General features: G+C 41.9%; 1 protein-coding gene across 1 annotated transcript in view; it reads right to left on the bottom strand.

The window, feature by feature from the left end:
* Positions 1-19,894, bottom strand: part of SCIN (scinderin) — a 267,773-nt gene that overhangs the window by 201,954 nt on the left and 45,925 nt on the right. The gene's annotated exons all lie outside the window — the stretch shown is intronic.

Raw genomic sequence — 19,894 nt, 5'->3', positions numbered from 1 at the left:
TTTTCTCTTTCTTTTATCTTCCCTTTGATCTAGGTCTAATTCAAAGGGGGCATAACATACTTCTCCCTGCAGACACCACCTGTTTAGGAGACACTAAATCCCCCCCTTTATTGCCGAGTGGGAGGGCGATATTTTACCCCCCGCCACTACACATAGTCTGGGCACCTCTCCCCACACTATTCACCTCTACTGGTCCTGATGAAGCGCCCCGGATCATTTTTGACCACCACTAGGCGCGAAACATGTCGACCAATTGACCTGTACCTTTAGTTACTACTAAACACATCACGTTTTAATTAGTAACACTTTTGCCACGTATTTTAATGTACCAAGGGTACCTTCTTATTAAACTAGCTTCCCAGGTAACCCTTAGGTATTTTTATTTCTGCATACACCACTAGCACCACTGACCTTGGTACTTCCCCTCCACATACCCGCATGCACCAAACGGCAGCGCTCTTAAAAGATCTCCGCTAAAGAGACCCTTCGGGGGACCCGTAGGGCATTGCACCGCCGGCCCGACGAGGAGCACCGCCCGATGATGAAGCATGACATCCCTCGGGATGTGTGAGGGCAACACGAGACACTCATGCTGTCTCCCCCCTTCCTAAGTACCCCATCCTAGACCTCTATCATATAGATCCTTCTCTTTACTTTCTCTCTGTTGAGGTACGGTCTGGGTTGATTTTCAATCAGACCGACCCTGGAACAGTGCCTTACAGTAATTACCCAATTGACTTTTCGGAGCACAGGCACTGGACCACTAACCTGCTCCTGGTCCCCCCCCCCTCCCTCCTTTTTTGGATACATCAAATGTACTTCTACAAATCGAGGCCACAGTGTTCTGCTTATCACCATCAGACTGCCTAAATGTCTGTAAAAATGGACTTTATTTAAGATAGTAAACCCAGTATTCCAGCCAGTACAAGCAAAATCCTTCACCTGCCTCTCATAGATCATTACAGCCCATAGCCCAACATGGAAACTGCGCTCTGTCAGGCAGAGCATCCTCCCCACCCCTAAACTTTGTTGAGCAATATTAAGTTTCTAATCAGGGACGGTATCATTCCACCTCACATGTTCAAGACTTCCCCATATGGTCTCCTCTTCCTGTTCAAAACAGTTACAGTATAGCAATTCATTTCATACCAAATAACATGAAGTGCACCTTTACTTTTGCCCACCGAAACTCACATTGACCAAATTCACTTCTTGTTTTATCGTGTAATGTAATTGTTGTGCAAATTATCTTGTTCTTCTATTGCTATCTGTTTACTTTACTGCAGCTGACACTTTCAACTAGTGTTATCAGCTCTGTTACTGAGACTGTCACTTGTACCTTAAATCTTGTGTTGTTCCTGTTTGATTCTGTTAAATCCTCCCCACCTTCAATCCACTGCTGGGTCTGGTCTGATGCACTCATTTGCGATTTGATGCTTTTTCTGTTTTCCCTTGTGGTAATCTTTGCTTGGTCGCACCTCATCCCCACAAAAGCAGTCCCAATTCACTAGTGGCAAAGGAGGACATACAAGTCTACACATGTCGGGCCTCCCACCCCAGTAGCCTTTCAAACCTGTCTCAAGTCTTCCATTGCAGGGCCTGTGTGCAGTTTACTGCCACTTCGACTTGGCATTTAAAACTACTTGCCAAACCTTAATCTCCCCTTTTATTACACATAAGTGACCCCTAGGGTAGGTCCTAGGTAGCCCTAAGGCTTTGTAAGTAAAAGCAAAGAAATGTACTTTTACGTTTTGCATGTCCTGGTGGTGGCAAACAGCTAAATTTGTTTAGCACTACTGTGAGGCCAACTCCTCTAATAAATTAGCATTGGGACCTCCTTAATACACTTATAAGCTGTAATTTCTGATCAGAAAGGAGTAGCTGCTTCATGTTTTATATCTTTGGGATGATAATGATAAATCCTCTTTACTGGTAAAGTTGGATATAGCATTACTATTTTAGAATGCCACTTTTAGAATGAGGACATTTTTCTACTCTTTCTGCTCTGTGTTCCTACAGTCTGTCTCCAATACACCTCTCCGGTGGGTGACAGCTACATTTTGTGCATTCCCTCTAGATAACCACAAACAGAGGAACGGTGGGTGTGACAGACAGCTTATCTGCATTAATCTACATACTGATAGCTCTTCTTAGGCAGATAGAGAGGGGGCAGCTGACACTTATGCCTGAATAGGTGGTGCCCTGCTTCCCACACAAAGGGCAGATTTCCCCCTACTGATAGTCCAGAGCCAGGGCTTGAAAGAAAGTGGGACTTGTGCACTTCAAGGACCTGCTTTGAAGTCACCCCCCACTTCAAAGGTACAACTGCGTAGAAGTACTAGGTGTTTGGCCCTACCAAGACAGTACACTACTGGACCTCTAAAGAACTCTGCCAGGAGTAGAGACTGCTGTGCTAAAAGGATTGCCACTCTGCTTGACTGCTGCTCTGGAAGAACTGATCGTCTGCTTTGCTGTGCTGCCCTGCTGCCTGCTGATCTCTGCCCTGCTGAGTACAAGGACTAAGCCCATCACACTTGAACCCAGGGTGACTCCATGGTGACTCCAGGGGCTTGATGGCTTGCCCTATGTTCTGACATCTCAATGCCATCAAAAACTTCCTTCAACCTTGCAACAGCACCTGGATTCTGCCATCAGTGAGTTGTGCCCTGCCAAGTGGTGCCATTCCAGTCCGAGGGGCTTAAAAGTTGACCTCTGCTGTACAGAACCATCAAATTTGATGCAGTGATGACTTTGAGCGGTTGGAACCCACACATTGCCCTTCGACACCGATGCAGGAGCTGATCAATGTCATTGCGTTGAAGGAATGTGCAGATTGACGATGACGGATAGTGCGCCACAACGATTATGCAGTGCCTACATCGTAAAGGGGTTTATCGATGAAGCCTTTATTGCCTGTGCATATATTCGAACCAATGCACGAGTCTTCGACATCGATGCTTACTCCATTCAACGTACTTTTTCAGCAGGATCTGCGATAGTCATTCATGGTCGGCCAGAACTTTGGATTTACTCTGTCCCAGCACGACCTCAATAAACCCCTTAAGTAACCTCTAAGCACTATTCGCTTCTAAGCACTACTTTTTGATTTATTCTTTAAATATTCATAACTCTGTTTCTACTTATTAGATTTTTGTCATTTTCATCTTGTTTTACTCATAAAAATTTCATCTATTTTATAACCCTGTGTGGAGTATTTTGCCTCTTCAGATAAGCCTGACTCCTTTGTGACAAGCTACAAGAGTGTGAGCACAGGTTATCTTTTAGTTTTTATCTAGCTTACCCTGAGTGGTGGTTCCTGCTTGTACAGGATGCATACTCTGACAACTAGAAACCCCATTTCTGACAGTGGTACACTCAATCTATTACCTGCATTTACAGCCATAAGAGAATATTGGGTAATAGATGGCAAGATGGTTATGCCACCATTTGACTTTCTGGAGGGTTCCACTCCTAGCCAGTTGTGACTCTTCAGAGAGATGATTGTATATTTTTCTTTCTTGAAGCAAACATTCATTATTAGCTGTTCATAACTGAAATAAGAACTATATGTGTTTCAGTTGTGAGCATCCAAGTCGTTTTACTTATAGCAATCACTCTCCATGCCACTGACTTTATCTATTAATACAGCATATTCATTTGATGTCAAGACATTGCTCGTTGACTAAGCATATTCATTCTCAACGGGTTTCTTGATTCTCCTTCACATCTTCGCTAATATACAGGTACACCTGACAGCTGGCTCAGAGACACTGAACCTAATACACCTACATTTGAATGTAGGAACACAAGAAAGGACATAGAAAGTGGGAGAAGGAGACTGGTAGAGGAACACTGAGAGAAAGGCACTGGGGCAACCACCTGGACCCTGACAAGAAGACTCTCACACTACATATAAACACCGATCTATGAAAACAGATACCCGATGGTGGAGACATGAATGTGGGGAAATTCGAACATGAGCAATGGGACAAGGGCATAGTGGTAAACTCCACATTACCACAAAGACATTAGCATGGAAGCAAAGGCAAGACACCAACACACAGACACTGGGACTTGCATACTTGGACATCACGATGGGTATATAGTGCAAGGGCAACAGGAAGCTGGCACTGCCTACATACACCAGGACTATACCCTTGAGGCATAGGCACCATGAGCAGAATGCAATGCTACTCTGCCAGCCTGCTCCACCATGAGGCATTACAGTCAGTAACTGTAGCTCTTAACATGTGAAAGGAAAATAACAATTAAAGTCGAAATCCACTATGTGTGCTTTGAGTTTTGTTTGATACCAGCTAGACTTTCAGGATGAGATAGTGACAGAAGCCAAAGCAAAGACCATCTTATGTTTGCTTGGCAGTGAATGTAATTTAGCTCAGATGAACGTTAGTCTTAAGTGTATTTTCTTATTTCGTTTTTAGCAAATGTCCTTCGGACTTTTATCAACTTACAATGTTTTCCTGCCAGGATTGTTTGGTTAGTGTGCTAACACCTATAAATGTTCAGTGAAGACCTTCTTACCAGCATGAGATATAAGAGCAGCGACTTTATCTATGAAATATCATGAAAGTGAGTTGTAGTTGTTGATAGAAATTGAGCCAAATACTTTGAGGTGGGGCACACGGCTGTACGCCACCCCTGTAATCTATACAGACCTGTGATTTCTCCCCCCTTTGGATTCATGGGTGTCAGTTAAGGGTCACCTGGGTAGAAGCTGCCTCTCCTTGCTTTCCCTATGGTACCCCTAACATTTACCTTACTATGCCTTGTTCCAGGGGACATGAACGGAACAACAAAAACATAAATATGGCCATGCAACTTTTGTTCAATTATAGACCCCTGCAAGAGCCTGGAAGCTGTTGAGCAGCCAAGATGTCAACCATGTGAGGTCAATAAGTGTATGACGTCACTTGACTTCACATCATTTAGGATTGCCAATCAGAATCTTGATTTTTGGCTGCAATTATACTATTATTTGTGAAATGTGTTGTTGTTGCCAGCGGTTAGGTGGAAGGTTATATGTAGTGTAAAAGAAAGGCATTCCTCCTGGGGAGGCATGACAAATCTGTTAAACAGTATTGAAGTTGGGGGTATACATTTTAGAGCCACAGCATAAAAGCAACATCTAAAAAAGATGATAATGACTTTGAGGCATGCATATACATTTACATTTACTAACTATGGCAATATTTTGAAATAAGTATTATCTTTGGCGGGTTACTATTTTGGTTATCTATCTGGAGTAATGAAAAGGCTGCATTTACAGGAAATATAATCCCTGACTGCCTTTCCTGTGATAACGGCCTCTGAATCCCGTGGTTGGCATACATTAAATCTAAATTAGGAAAAATTGGCATGCCTAGGATTTTTATAGAGACAGATTTATGCCCTGGTTTTAATAAAGGGGAAGTAGCCACAGCTTTCTTTGAACTAGCACAGGAAAGAGCCCTTAAAAGTGCAGAAGGAAAACCTATGATCACTGCTCATTTGTCTTTGTGTGTCTCACCGCATTACCTCCTCGTTAGTCTTCCTCGCCACATGATTAACAAAGTGAGCTTCAGCTCCACACCAGAACCCTCCAAAGCAAAAAAGTCAGCCTCCCATGCCTTCCCAATTTGGCCGACCCATTGCACCCATGACCTCTATAAGAGGCGGGCCGCCCAGCCCATCAGCCTGAAACAACCAAGCACAAACATGAAGCCGATAGCCAGACAGGGAGGGAGCGATGGGAACCCATGTGGCGAGGAAGACTATACTCAGAGTAATGAAGATTACTGGTAAGTAATCGGGGCATCTCTCCTGTACTTAGGGCAGCCATCTGGGAGAAGGGAACGCTCTTTGTTATTTAGGTTTCGCGCTGACACCGTCAAATATTTATTGTGTTTTCCGCTTGGGTATCAAACAAATCTTGCTGCCATTCTTTGTCTGTGCGATAATAAGGCAGGCCAAACTATGTCACACTTTTTATCGTCTTATACATTTTATACATTTTTAGAAGGTCCCACTTTTTAAAAGAAAATACCATGACATTAGGCAGTGCAGACCATGTTTTTATCTGTTATTCAATTGGCCGACAGTGAAACGTGCTTATACGTAGGTTCATTTTTAAGACACGCTGTGAGGGCACTTGGCACTTTATTATTATAGCAATTTGCTGCTATCTGCAATTTCCTTTCTTCCTATATAGTGTAGAGTTATGTTTTTTTCTGTTACTGAATTTCCAGACAAAGGAAACATGCTAATATGTAGGATCTTTTTTAGCCATGCTGTGAAGGTATTTGTCACTTTATCTTCTTAACTAATTACTGCTATCTGTAATCTCTCTTTTGATAATATTTAATTACGTTTTCAACTGCATGAACTGCCTATTGATATATGTATGTTACTTTTATGGATGGAAAACCTTCCAAGTAAAGAGGCAAACCGAAACTGAAACTGAAATAAGTAATATATTTGACCAATCCAAGTATTCTGATAATGCAGCAACCTACTTTGATGTGCGGCTGGGTCACAGAAGATATAGCCACAAGCTTGCAAGTTACATTTTAGTCCTAGTGCTTACCAGACAATTCTCTAATTTGAACTTGACCCACCATCTTTTGTTTATTCTTCTCAACCGTGCCTTTTTCCCTGACCTGTCAAATCATGTCTAGCTACATTTGATGCTTTGTCATCAGATACAACTATCTGGGTTGACTAATAGGACTGATTCGTTTTCAAGAAAACGTGAATTCTTTAGGTAAAACCTTTGATGGCACAAGACGCAACATTTATCCAGATACATGAACTCCAATCCCTAACAGCCTCACTTGACTCCACGAGGTCCCATGAGAGGACGTTGATATAATTTGAGTATTTACCTTTCCCTAAGTAACTTATATTAAATGATTGGTGTCCTATTTGATTGGATTTGGCTTCTTCATTTACTCACTTTTACATCAAGCTTGATTTAGCACTTTAATGCTACACTTATTTTACTGCATTGTTTTTGTATTCATTGTTATACAACATAACACACAGACATAAAGTTTTGCCTTGCTATTCTGGACAGCCTATCCATATGTGAACCAAGGATACCCTTAAAGGAAATGGACTGACCCTTGTGGATACCTCTGTTAGGGAATGTTTTAACAAATAGCTCACCTCAAGACTGTCATCACTCTCACCCTTTGTCTTCCAATATGGAGTATTTTGGAAACCTTTGAGGCACTTGGCTAAGTGGGCTAATTTAACAAATCTCACAAAATGGCTCCAAAGTCATGATTTGCTGTGCAACATAAAGTTGGTAGTGTTCCTGGAAACTCCACAAGCGCATTTGCCCATAAGTAAACAGGGGCGGCTCCTCTCCTAAGCATCGCCCCACTGTTCTCAGAGCGAAGCAGCAAAAATAAAATAATAATAATGTTGTTATTATCATTTTATTTTTTGTAACTGCAGGGCTGGGGGGGGGGTGGGGCGGGGCTGATGGCACAGGGGAAGGAGTGGTTTGCACACTCCCTAAGTGCCCATGACTGTTTGCCCGACCCTCTTGGGCCCAGCAAACAGTCATGCAGACACACATCTTTGCACCATCTTTGCAGGCTTTATACTGGAGAGTACCCTTCCATTACAAAGTACTATGCCTAGACATCTTATAAAAAATTTCCTACTTTGTATGTGTGCTGTACAGTGCAGCACACATGTAAAGTGAAATGAAGCTGCTTTCAAACGGCATTAATTTTTTGACGCAAAATCCTTTGTGTCACAAAGCATGGGTGGTTGCATGGGAACGCCCATGTAAAGCGATCTTGACGCTTCACACTAGTTTGCGTCAATTTTAGTCAATTCCTAGTGCAAAACAAGTTTTGTGCTGGAAAGTAAAGAACAAAAACACATTTTGTGCTGGTATGCGTCACGTTTGTGACACAAACACAGTGCAAAATTATGGTAATTCTGGCTGGCCCTTAGTATGTAGAGATTACAATTTGCATTTCAAAATGTGCAGATCCATCAAGGGGGGGGGGGGGTCTAGTTAAAATACTGGGCAGGAGGCACAATAAAGTGTTTGGTTGCTAATAGATCTGGCAGTGCATGAGAAAGCTGCACACAATTTGGCAGAGGCTGGGAAGGATTAGTTTTCTATTGGCATGTCAATGTGTGTACCAGTCCATCATAGCAGGGGTGATCAAGCTTAAAAGAGGGGTACAATAACATTTATACTTGCTTATAACTTTGGTCCTATTTGATGAATCTGTATCTAAGATCGTAGGCGGTGAGTAAGTTACACCCAATACAGATATATCTGATGTTGGGCAGAGTCAATAGTGGAGGAGGTAGGTGGGTCAAAACAGTTTTAGTTTACTAATAACGTTCACACTGTTCGGTGGCTGCGCACACAATTTGGTAAAGACTCAGCATGATTAGCTTACTCTTGATTTTCTCAATTTCATGTTGGTCAATCGAAGGTAGATTTCAAGGGAGGGAAGCATTAGAAACTTCTTTTTCTAATGAATTTGCACTGCTTTACAAATCCACAAAAACTTGGCAGACGTTTATAAAGTTTAGTTGTCAGCTGGTTATGTCCAATTTAGACCAGATCCATCAAAGTGAAGGCAAACATAAATGGGGACATTACAAACTTCTTTCATTAATAACTTTGGTGCTCTTTGATAAAACATCATGCCATTGCAGATAGTATATTAAATCCAGTGCATGGCCAAGCAGGCCCTGCAACCAATCTCTGCTGTGCACAGCTAAAGTGGTTTAGACATAGGGGGTGGATGAGGGCTGTGCACAGCACAGAAAGTGTATATGCAGGTGAATCTGGTATATAACAAAACAAACTTCACTGAAAAAACACAGTTTAAGTTAAGTTACGGTACAGTGAACACAAAACAGAAAAAACTCCAAAGTTTGCCAGATATAGTGTGCAATGCACAATACACACCATGACCCAAGCTCCTCGCCATGCTCAGTACACTCTATAACCAATGGCTTGTTAAAAACAAATCTGTCTACAAAGACAAAAACATGGCAGGGTTTTTTAAGTTTTGTGTTTGCTGAAGCATAACTTACCTTTACTGTGTTTTTTTCAATGAATATTTATACATCTATACCACCTTTACTTCAGAAAGGACACACAGAAGGTTTTTTATCAAGCTTACTATTAAAATACATTTCCTTGGATACTGAATGCCTAAAAAATAAGGCGACTAGTTATAGTAAACCTTTTACATAAGTATCTCAACAATTTATTAGCTATCTCACAATGTGTAACACCCTATCCTTTGAACAGAGATCTGACTATTAGGAAATGCTGAGGAGTCTCTATCACGCAGGCAAATGCTGTCCAATATGGAATGTTCTTTCCATTACCTTAAGTCATTTAAAAAGGTATATTTATAAATTCCATCTTGGTAATCTATTTTCAAACACATAGTGGTCTTATACTGATTATCTGTGTTTCTCCACTCAGCTAATTTCTTATTGTATGTTGTTCTACATTTGATAGGTTCTGTTTCACATAATCTGATTTTGTTTCTTTGATCATATAAAATAACACCATCAATCTAATTGTAAGGTGGTCACTGATTGATCTGCATATATCTTGGAACTACTGTGTTCTGTGGCCTCACAGAAATGGCTGTGAATTAGTTGTTAGTGTTTTTGTAGCATCCACTTCCTCATCATCATGCTTAACAGCGATGAGGAGCAGTAGGAGGCTGGGTGATAAAGGTTATTGGTAACTCATCAGAACAGTTTCAGAACAGCCCCCAGCTTCACCCAGTTTGCAAAGGGAAGCAGTTTGGCAATGTCATCAACTTGTGGTGCATCTCATACTTTATATGTATTAATATTAGCTGCACTTATAGGATTGCTAAAATCATCTTTAAGATGTGATCTCAAACTTCTGCATCTATCATTTAGTAATAACACAAACATGAGCATCATCATCCAGCACAAACCACCAGAGCCTCTAAGGTCCTCCAGCAAACTATTTTCTCATTCCTGTGTCATTCTCATGATGTATGTGAAGTTGTTGCAATCTCTTAGATTTGAACACAAATTGTGACTTTCACACACCTCACATCTACATCTTGAAGACTCTCACCATATACTCTGTATCTGCCCCTAGATTAATTTCTTGCTGGGTATTTTTGACCCTTGCAGTTGCCTCATACCCAAATGGTTTCGACATAAGCAAATTAAAAAATATATTTGCTTACATATTTTGAAGTTGATGCTTTCATTGATTTATCTTTATACATATTCAGAAGTTTGGAAGGTATGAACCTTGGAAGAATTACTAAAATACCTGCAGAACCTCATTAGGTAATCTGAAGGACTTTATCAATAGTAAGTCTGACACTCTTCCCACCCTCTCCCAGTATCTCTTCCGCATTTACTACTTAAATCTATACTTACACGTGCAGAGACTCCATAGTCGGGTTGGAGAACGCCGCACTCATAAGTAAAGGAAAAACGTACATTTTACAGTACATTTTACAGCACTACAAAACATACTACAAAGTGAAATTTGTGAATCAGGCTCTTTAGGTTTAAGACTTCCTCTTTCTCATTGTTGTAACTGGCACGTTCTGGTTGGCTGAGGCGAGGCCCTCGCCAGGCAAAGCCTACTACTCCTGTCAGGGGTGGGTGATTACTCTCACTATATAACCTGCGCACACGCTTGGGTAGCTTAGCACTGAGCAGTCAGGCTCATCACAGATTGGCACAGCACTCACACACAATAAATACACTGAGCAAAAGAGACTTCACTAGTGGCATATGTTAATAAAGTTTGTATTCAATACACATATTAATTAACACAACATGAACATCATGTATTTCCGGGCATCAATCACATTCGGAAATATCATTAGCAGTGCTTGGCCCAACCGTGTTAAAGTGACATCAGTAATATGCACACTTGGAAAAGATCCTACTTTATGCCCCATCACCCTTATGTGGTGCAAAACGTTGTCAGAACTAGGCCCACACTGGCAATTATTATAATTCAATACCATACACTTTTAGGGTGCACCCCAGATCACAACGATATCAGAGATGTGTACGTACAGATAATTGCAACACTTTTAAGCAGCACCGGGTATAAATCATTGTCTATTGCAGTATTCTCTTGGCAAGGAATCAAGGTCTAAACAACACACACACACAGCACCATAATGGAGTGCAACTGATATCCAACAGGTCAGTTGATCATGCACATGCAGACCTCATGGCCCAAGCCCTCCTCCACCATTCAACTAATCACGACTCACTTACACCCATGTGCTGGAGACAAAGAAAAGCTTCCCCCCTGATTCTAGGCCGATTTTGGCCTGAGTCCCACTTAGTCAGGGTTCCAGGGAGGAAGGTGGGTGTAGTAAGCAGGGGTAATTAGTCGGCAGCCGACAAATGGAGATTTGTCCACTACTATGGAAGTTGACCCACGGTATGCAGATGATTCCACACTGTTTCTATCAGCACAAGCACAGTTCTGCGAAGCACAAGGGGGTCAAGCAGTCTCTTGGCCCACTTCATATCACTCTCTGAAGTGTTCCTTAGCCCAGTCAATTACTCTCACCACCCAGGCCCAATCCGGGCAATACTACCTGGCAACACAAAGTCGTCGCACCAGGTGAGGAGACAGCAGTTGGTCCACTGCACTGAGGGCACGAAAGGAACAATCCAAAAATGGTGGAAAATGATGCAGGGAAGGGGCACCCCGTCAGATACACATCAATTAAAGTAGCACCTAGGCAATCCGGGCACCACGGAACATGAATCTGCTTCTCTGCACCTCTCTGGGAAGGGGAACAATGTCTGGTGCGAGTAGATCTGAGTCACACCAGATAATTATGGTCACACACAAAGAAGAGTTTCAAATTTTGTACTTCCCTCAAAATTAAACACGTCTGGTGCGCCTCAATACGGACTGCACCAGATAATTCCAGTCAAACACACAGACACAAGCTCAGCAGTGCCACAAAAGGTAGAATGAGGCACTACTAAGGATACGCTCTCACCTCCGAGGGTCACAAGCTGTGAATCGGACACCGCATGCAATGAGCATGCAGTTAGAGTGTCACACGAGAGAGATGCAGCACGATCGAGGAAGCAGGCCACATGGGGGCAGGCACCCGGTGAATCCGCTCACCGCCAACAAGATGCTTATGTGTCTTGAGTCCCCATGATTTAGGGGCCACACTCCTTTAATGTAGGCAGTACTTTTGGGCGACGCACAAGGCAATCTGGTATCCAGGCACAATAATTAGTTCCACGCTCAAGCCACACTACCATTTGGGATCCAGCAGACGATGTGGGCGCTTAAGAGGGCACCGTTCTCCAGGTGTCACAAGTATGCGGTGTAGGTCCCTCGCAGAAGGTCTTTGATGTCCCTGAGACCTCCACAAGAAAACAGGTGGCAAGCCAACACCACTTGTAGAGCACACCTCAGGGTGCCATACAGCAGCAGGTAGTCATCCCATCACAGCCACTATTCAGGAAGGGTGCACAGTCCCCTCCAATGGCAGTAATCCTCCTTGAGCACAACAGATTCCTCTGGCAGTGTGCACCTCGCAGTTCCAGGATTTTCGGTCCTATGTCCCCACAAGTGTACTTCTACCCTGCTGAAGTATGACACAAGTAGTTCTACTGTAGTGTACCTTTGAAGTTGGGGGTGGTTGAGAGGGTTCCCAGAGGCCAAGTGTCAAAACCTTTCCAGGGATAGCCAGCCAGGCCCTCAGATGGCAGAGATCTGTGGTTCCAGTTACATGCCCAATGTTTAGAGCTATCTCTGGGGAATTCACAGATGTTCTCCCCCAGCCTCCGGTGTGCACTGGAGCCAAACTGAAAGGCGCACAAAAAGTTTTAGAGCAGAGAAATGCCCACTTTCTAGAAGTGGCATTTCTAAGCTATTAATGAAAAATACCACTTTATCACAGGAGAGGGTTTGTCATTGTGAATCCAATTATGGGAAACATTATGAGGCTGCTCCACTGTAATTAATCAAGTAATTGCAACCATTCCCCCTTGTTAACCTAAGGGAAGAGCAAACCTCATAGGTAGTGAAAACACACATGGATCTTCTTCACTACCTGGGCAAGGAACACACATGTGTACCTTCCATTCCTCTTACCTACCACAGACTTACACGGGGGGTACCTTAGTGGTAGTGAAAAGTCCCCTCAGGATTGGCCAGTGGAGTAGAAAGGAGAACCTGAGCAAACGTGTAATTGCACACACATGGGCCTGCAATGGCAAGCTTGAAACATGTTTAAAAACCTTTTAGATACAAGTGCGCACCCACAGACCTGCAATGGCAGGCTTGAAACATGTTTAAAACCATCAGGTAAGCACCACTTCCTAACGTGTTTAGGAATGGCACGCAGACTTTCATACTGCATTTACAGTGGAAAAGTGCCCTGAGTTCTAAGGGCACTAAAAGAGAATCAGCAAAACCCATGAGAAGAAACACAAGCGTGTCAGGTCTAACACTCACTATCCATGCCTGTGTAGCAGGCATATGTATGTCACACAAACCTTATCCCCCAAAACATTTACAATAAAGGAACTATGTCAAATTCAACAAGCTGGTGCTTTATGATACCTGCCAAGATTACAATGCATCTACAAAAGGGTCCTTTAATAGGGTATGGTGGTTTAGTGGACGAATGTGCCCACTGGAGGGGCCTGTGTTTGACCTCATGGTCACAGTTTCAAATCAAGCTAGGTCCACTCAGCCTTTAATCTTTCTCAGGTTAATAAAATGAGTACCGTTGCGTAACAATAAACATCTGACATTCAGTGCCAAGATACCTTCTGGGTGAATGTGCACTTTACAAATACACATGTTATGGTATTTTAATGTCTAATAATGTAGATTGTTGCTAAGACTGTCTTCTATTGAAAATCACACTTTTAGTTTTAGGTGAAAAGTCTTTCAGATCATGAGTCTTTTCGATCCAAACTTTACTATGTAAGTCCTACTCTGCATGGCTTTATAGTCTGACCCTTCAAAGAATAAGAAAGTGAAATTCATCAAAAACATGCGGTTGCTAAACTGACTGTCTGATTAGAAATACTATTTTTACTATAGGTTTCTCAGTACTAAAGTATGTTGCTACATTTAGGTTTTGTGGCTCCTTTAAATCACAAGATCAAAAGACAGTGATTCTCGTAAGTGACGCTGAAAAGGAGAAAACCCCAGACATAGAAGCAGTTTCCTGTCACACCATTCTTAGAAACCAGTCAGTCTGCATTTGAGATGTTTGTTCTTCTTTTTCTTCTTAGTGTTATCGCTGCTACAAGGTTTCGGATTACTACTACTACAACTATTACTCCTCCTCCTTTTCCTCCTGCTGCCAATACTGCTAATAATATTAATAATTCTGCTATTGAAAATAACAATATGTAAACATAAGAAGCAATTAATTTTTTACATTATAAGTGCTGGTCGCCATATTTTACTTGACATGTCACTGATCACTTCTACCACTTACGCTTCGCACTTCCTCTACTGGCACAGCCCTCTTGCACCACTGGCAGCACTCAAGGCTGTGTTGCTAGCGAATCTTCCATTTTCAAGAGTGCTTTGGGGTGTCCGTCTTAAGAATGTGTTGAAAATATAGGGTAACATACTATAGTGGGCCTTGATACCAGAGCCACCTCACCTGCTGCAATACTAATGGCTATGCCTCTTGTTCTGTGTGTTAAGGAATCATTTAGATATTGCAAGTGGTATACTTGTTCCAGTTCAGAGTTTCAGAAAAGTTTCCACTGCTGCTTTCTGCAACATAGCTTAAAAAGGGGAAAAGAATCCATTTTACGCTACTCCACCATACGCTACTTTACTATATGCTATTTCACTCTATCCCGCTCCACTGTATACCACTCCAGTCTACACCACTCAACTGTACGCCACTCAGCTCTACGCTATTCTACTGTATACTATACCACACTACACTATTCAACTCCATGTCACTTCATTGTACTGCACTCTTTGATTATCCACTATACATCACTCCACTCAATCTTTGCCTTTCTACTGTATGATATTCTTCTACCCCACTACACTGTACACCACTCCACCTTATGCTACTACACTGTACACAATTACATTTTACGCCACTCCACTCTATGCTCCTACATTATACGCTATTACACTCCACGTCACTCCACTGTACATTATTCCAGTCAACGCTACTCCATTCTATGCTATTACACTTTATGCCACTCTACTTTACGCTAAACCACTCTACGCCACTCTAGTGTACTCTCCTCTAATCTATATAACTCCACTCTTCAAAACTCTACTACATTCTATGCTACTCTACTAGACTCTACTCCACTCTGTCCCCTAACACTCCACTGTCCAAATTTGCACTTGACTCTATGTCTGTCTACTCTTTTGTACAAAACTCTACTCCATTCTACAACAATTTCCAGCACTGTATGACACAGCACTCCATTCTACTATATGAGATGCCACTCCATTTGATAACAATTTCCTTGACTCTATGCTATGCCACTTCAATGAATACCGCCCAACTCTACGCTTATCCACTGTAGACTACTCCACTCTATGCCACTCCACTATACACCACTCCACTCTATGCTGTTTCACTCTATGGCCCTCCTGTCTTCTACTCTCCACTGTACAGTATTCCACTCTATGCCACTCCACTCTACACCGCTCCATTGTACAACACTCTCCTCCACTCTATAGAAGTCTACTCTTTAAAAGCCATCACACTTCACGGCACTCTACGACATTCTACTCCACTGTATCCCTGTACACTCCACTGTCCAACTCTATACTCATCTCTGTCCATACACTCAAATGTACAACACTCTATTCCTCTATACAACACTGTTCTATACAACACAGCCCTCCACTCTACTGTACGAGCCCCCACTCCAATTTATAACACTTTACTACCTGTGCTACGCCAGTACACTCCACTCTATACCACTCTAATCTACGACACACCAATACACTCTATTGTACTTTACCCCATACTACGTTACACCACTCCACTCAACTCTACTGTACAAGACTTTATCTCAATCTATGCTACTATACAACAATCCCCTCTATGCAGCTCCACTGTTTCACACATTACTGTACTCTATACAAATCCACTCTACAACACTCTACTGCACTGTATGCCACTCTCCAACGCTTTACTCCTGTCTATACCCCTTCGTCCCGCTGTACATCACTGTACTATGCTGTATGCCACAATACAACACTCTACTCCATCCTACTCTACAATAATCTAGTTCACTATACGACACTGTAGGCAACTGTTTGTCTGCCACCGCACCCCTCTTTACTCCACTCTACTCTGACACAGTACTTTACTCTACTCCTCTACTCCACTGTATGCCACTCCACTCTACGTCACTCTATGCCATTATACTCCATAACATTGTATGCCCATTCACTCTAACACAATCCACAACACTGTACTGTACTGTACACCACTGCACTCTACAAAAATCAACTAGACTGTATGCTACTCTACTCTACTGTAGTCTACAGCACTAGCCTATACTGTACGACACCCCACTACACTCTACTGTACAATAAGGTACTCCAGTTTATGATACTTTTCTCGATCTTATGCTACACCACCCCACTCTACTGCTCAACATACCACTATAGTCTATGACATGCCACTTAACTCAATTCCACTTCGCTGTACTCTACAGTAACCCACTCCATTGTACTTCACTCCACTGTACTCCACTCTACTGCCATTTATCCTACTCTACACCACTGCACTATACTCCGCACTTAGCCACTCTTCTGTCTGACACTGTACTCCACTGTATGCAACTCCATTACAAACATCAATATTGTCACTGACGTTTGTTCTGTTCAGTTAGTTTCTAAGGTTTTGAAACAAACACAGATCTTTTTCTCATACCTAAGTATAAAGTTACTTTAACCTTTGTTTTTTTCAGTGAATATATATATGTATATGTATAGATCTGTTTTTGTTTAAAGTACAACCTTAGAAATTTAGTATATATAAAGAACAAAGGTTAAAGTGACGTTATAGTTAGGTGAAAATTTCAGTCACAACTTAACATTTTAAACAAAAACAAAAACTGAAGTTCACATGCTAAAGTTATCTCTAAGTGCCCTAAGGTAACTATAACTCGCACCTTTGCCATGCAAAGTCTTGTCATCAAGGATGTCATTTGTAATGCTGCAATTGTGTTATCAATGGTGTTACAGAGCACATCATGAGTGATGCAATATGTGGGGTACTTAGCTGTGCATGGATGTGGCACGAGTTATAGTAACCTTAGGGCACGTGACAGGGAACGCTGGCCTAAATATAACTGCCCAGCCCAGTGGCGACCAGATGATCTTGTTTGTTGGGTACCTGTTTTTCCTTTCCAGATATGCAACATGTATTTTTCCAGTATTTTATAGGCTCTCAAATGAAAACTTATGCATAATCATGGGCTTATTTGTATGCATGCTCCTCCAGGCAAGAACGCTAAACTCTCTACAGGAAAAACAGCCTCTCTAACACTGGGCTGACAGCTAACCTTCTGTAGTACACAAAAGTCATGGATTTTATTTGGCAGTCTAATCAAAGAGAAATAACCGTGGTTTCAGGAACAATGGGCTTTAATGAGCTTGATTCAGTTATGTAGCTTCCTTGACTGCATCAAAGACTGAAAAACTCAATGAAATGCAAACACTGCTCCCTCAAACGGCTTCTGTAGAAATGTTCTGTACCTCTAACATCAGGTTGATAGAGAAACCAGTGTAGTCCTAGTGCAGATGCCTTTTATTACATTAATGTGGAGTAGGATTGCTGTACACTACAGAATAACTCCATCCAGACATCCCACAGCAGAATTCAGATCCCATGTCACAGTATTTTCCTAGCAAAATCTGGATCTGGAAATCTGGATCCCCACAGGGAGCTTCTCATCTCACACCCTCTACTGTACTCATGTTACTTCATGGCTACCACAAGCATCTCCACCCTAGACACCTATCATCTCTTCAGCACTCCAAGGAAGATCTTAAGACACACTCTCTTCCTCTTCTTCCTACCTCCAAAAGACTTGATCCTTTGGCTCCTTCTTTCACCAGGATCACTAAAATATACTATGCTTCCTTTGTGAATATCCCTGCATGTCCCTATTACTCTTCCTAGTAATACTGTTGGGAACTGAGGTCATATAATAAGTGAAGGCCACTAAGGCAGGCCTTACAAACGTCTCATCAGATGCACACAAGGAAGTCCAACTCTTGTAAAGCAGCTAACAGGTCTTCGTTATCAGACTTCAACAGAGAGTGAAGCAGGAAATGTTGTTCTTTCTTTAAAATGTTCCGGGGTAGAAGGATTTATTCACCTACGATGTCAAGTATGGAAGACCAAGACCAAAGACTAGCCCCGGAAAGTTTCTGTTACCCTCGGAAAAAGTGGGAGCCATTTGAGTTCCCAAACAAAACACAATCTTTTTCAGGTCAGTAACAATACAACCAGCAGTCATCTGACATTTTGCATATATCCAAATATTATATGATGGTACAGCGATTCAACAATGAATTAGGAATAAAATAGCTGCACTCACTAAGAGTGCACAGTTTTTCATCTCAAGATCCTACATAATGTGATTTGAGGTTAGAAAGTATAAAGAATATGTTTTTGTCCACTGCATCTATTTAGTGTAACAGTTGTATCTTTCTTAAAGATGTTGGATACCAAGATAGGTTCAAAAGGTTCTCCTAGGATAAATGTAGAATAATTACTCTGAAGTTATTGAATAGCCTTTTAAATCAAAGAAGATTCACTTTTAAATATGTTTACTAGAACGATACAGTTGGCTATCCCATGTTCTCTTTTTCTAGTCCTACCAACAGGATGGAAAATTGTTGGATTGATGTGACCCCTAATAAATAGTGGTGTGTTGCCTCCATAGGACTAGCCGAAAGCTGGAAAGGTCAATGAGTGGCTCCAGATAAATACATTGAATCCCGACTGACGTGTCTCTACCAGATGAAATCAATATTGCTTCACATGTATGCTTTGAGAGTGTCCATCAAGAAATGATCTAAAATTAGCAGAGAAGACATAGCGGGTTTAAAGACTACTGAATAGTTAAACATAACCTAGACATTCCCCACCATTTGATTCGCAATTTTCTGTGTTTCGCCCGAATAATAAATCAAACGTTTCTTCATCCATTCACGAGGCCTCAACCTGCACTGCATGTGGGATAGGCTGTCTAGCAAATTCAGATTGGGCTGGTGATAAGTGGGGAGTACCATTTCCATCAGTTACAAAAGTAGGGGTGACTTCCCCCTTCTATCTGACAAGTAGGCACCATCAAAGTAATAAAGCTACTGCCAATTATGCCATAAAAGGTAATGCTCAACAGACTCTTGCGGGTTAATGTCACCCGACAGATGCATGCCGTGGGAGCGAACTAACGTTTTAGTCTCCTCTAATTTAAACAGGATGATGATGCCACAAACCAGGTCCTACAAGGCTGCACTCGGTGGTGTGTTCACAATGAGAGCATCTAAAGTACATTCAGGTGTATAAAAAGAAGGATCTGCTAATGCCTAGAACAGGAATAAATAATGCAATGATAGAGCTTAGATTTATGCTCTGATAAGTGAGGAAGATATCTCAGTAGATTTTTATTGAGTACAGTAGCCATAAAACCTCTTGCCAAATGTACTGAGCACATTTAATAATGTATCAAGTCCACATAGTGCAACCTTTGAAACATGCTAGGAGGAAGCAGAGCAAAAATAAGCAGAGCATGAAAGATAATAATTGAGGAACTCTCCTTACTGGCGTTTAAACAATCAATGATAGGAGAAAAGGGAGTGTATTATGTCAATGCA

This window comes from Triturus cristatus, chromosome 10 (assembly GCF_964204655.1).
Source record: "Triturus cristatus chromosome 10, aTriCri1.1, whole genome shotgun sequence".
NCBI lineage: Eukaryota > Metazoa > Chordata > Amphibia > Caudata > Salamandridae > Triturus > Triturus cristatus.
This window is presented reverse-complemented; position numbering and strand designations above follow the sequence as displayed.